Below are 2562 nucleotides of genomic sequence, written 5' to 3'. Positions count from 1 at the left end.
ACCCAAGGCAGGTAATGCAAACACCTCAGCTTCTAGAAAAGTGAGATGCCATTCCATTGTACAAAGAGCACAGTCCAGTTTTTCCTTAATTAACTCATCTCCCTCTCTATTGTTAATCCAAGTATATGTGCAACCTTTACTTGCAACCTCCATAAATGAACAAGAATCGATGAAAGCAGGAAAAGAACGCAAACGATATTGATTCGGAAGGTGCTTACCTATTTTCTCCCAATGGTAAAGGACTTCATTGAAATCTCGAACACACACCCAAGGTAAAGTATTATAGTTGCTAATATGTCATAGCTCATCCCATATGTGTTGTCGTTGATTGTAAAGTGATGGGGCGTGAACACAAGTGAGACGCATTGTTCACCTAGTTTCCTTATCCCTGCAGATCACATCTAGGTAGTATGGTGATTGATTGTCAATGGATATGGATACACTGTCATTCCAAAACACTGCCAGACCTCCTGCTGTCCCTATAGGCTCTTCAAGTAAACAGTTTTAAAATTTTAAGCTCTTTTGGATTCTTGTCACCACTGAACTCTTATTCTTTGTTTCCATCAAAAAAAACTAGCTAGGGCTTTTCATGGGCCACTAGGGCCCTTAGAGCTCGAACTGTCAGGGGATTGCCTAAACCCCGACAGTTCCAGCTAATGAGCTTCATTTGTCTTGGGTGGCTTATTTGGGCAAGCCACCACAGCCCATCTGTTAGGTTCTTCAGCCGAAACAATGGGAGTATCCATCAGATGCGAATCATCAAAGTCCTCCAGTCCATGAGGTTTCGGCTCATAAGGATTGTATCGTTTTACTTTCTTTGTAGGACTTGCTTTGGGGATTGTTGTGTACTTTTTATTTTCTTCTATTTGGAATCTGATTGTGCATGGAGACTGATCTTGGATGTATGTTGATATAGGGGTAGCATCCAGAATTGGTAAAATGCCTTTTGAAAGACCTGACTGCTGTCGCCATTGAAGTGGTTTAGCTAAGGTAAGAAAAGGTTTATCTGGAGGCGGCTCGGCAGGTGCCTTTCCCTTATCGTTTCTGACCTAATCCACTTGCATAAGGAGGTTTGATGGCAGAGGAGTTTCTGGCATGATTTCTTCAATATCTTCTTGGTTGCTATTCTTCTCATAAAAAGCTACCCAAAAGGGGTTGTGCTCCTTAACGTCAACGCGGAGCCACTGGCCATAATATCAATGTTCTCTACTGTCCATTTTTTCTTCATCGTAATGAAAACTTTTGCAGTGCATAGCATAATGACCAAGGATTCCACATGAATAGCTGAAATGGGATAGTTTTTCATAGCAAAAATCTAACCATATACTTTTTCCTTGTAGTCAAATTATCTGGCCTGGTTTCAAAGGGTCTTGAAGGTTAAGTTCTACCCGTGCGCGCCCTACTCTGTAGGTACCATCTCTGGTTGCTAATTTCACTTCTAGCACTCTTCCCACATGTTTCATTGCTCTATTGATCATATCCTTAGTGCATCGCTCTAAAGGTAGTCCAAATATCTGAACCCAGAAGGCACATGTTGTAAAGTCGTAGCAATGAAGGGGTGTGTTCAGTAACCAAGGCTTGAGGATTACTAGATGTTGTTGGAACAGCCAGGGTCCATTTTCCAAAACTCTTAGCTTATCAGCTTCCTTAGTGAATTTAGCAACATATAATCCTAGTTCAGGGTGAGAAATTTCAACATTTTCCATGCGCCAAGCACGGTTCATAGTAGTTTGGAAAGCCTATAAGTTTACCGAGGGGTTCGACAGGATTTTACATACCAACATAAGTTTGCATTCTTCTAACTTCTCTGTTGGGGCAGCCTCATTGCAGACTTCAACTTGCTTTTCAGGCCAAAGGCGACCCAACCTCTGGCATAGAGCTGCTAGGCGAGCGTCTTCGTTCAAGTTGGGGTGTTCCATTTATAGCACGACAGATCAGAGCAACATCAGCAAGGAGAACAGGGATTAAAGAAGAAGACCATAAAGAAAACCATAGCTTGGAGATGAAAGACTGACTGCAAAACTCAATCCGCCAATTAGACCATCAAACAAGGCAGCGAGATTAGTTAAGAAAAGGAGTGTTGGGAACAGGGCAAGTGATGCATGCAACAGCAAAGGGTTGGGATACGGAAAAAACCCATACACGAAGCACCTCTAATGCTCTGGGGTAGCCAACGAAAAAGAAAGGAAGGAGGATTACGGATGAGGATCGGAAGCCAAATTCAGCTTGTGGTGAGGTTAAAGCGGAGGTGAAAAGAGGAAATTGGGTAGAACTTTTGGGGATTGGGCATAACGGATGGATGATCCATCGAGCGTAAGAAAGCCGAGAAACCTGGTAAAGGGGAGGATGAAGGAAGAGCGACAAAGGAGTTCAAGGTTTAGGGTTCATGGATTGAAACTAACATGGCGGTAGAAAGAGCTCGGATTTGTCGTGGTTAAATCTACTTCTTGAACGAGATTGTCGGCATGATTATTATTATAACTATAATAATTTAAGTTACTAGAAACAAGAGTAGGTTTGCTATAATTTTTCGTCAATCACTAAAATTAATATACTAGATAA

This window comes from Eucalyptus grandis, chromosome 5 (assembly GCF_016545825.1).
Source record: "Eucalyptus grandis isolate ANBG69807.140 chromosome 5, ASM1654582v1, whole genome shotgun sequence".
In the NCBI taxonomy this organism is placed as follows: Eukaryota; Viridiplantae; Streptophyta; class Magnoliopsida; order Myrtales; family Myrtaceae; genus Eucalyptus; species Eucalyptus grandis.
The sequence above is the reverse complement of the archived record's forward strand: the minus strand, read 5'-3'. Positions refer to the sequence as shown.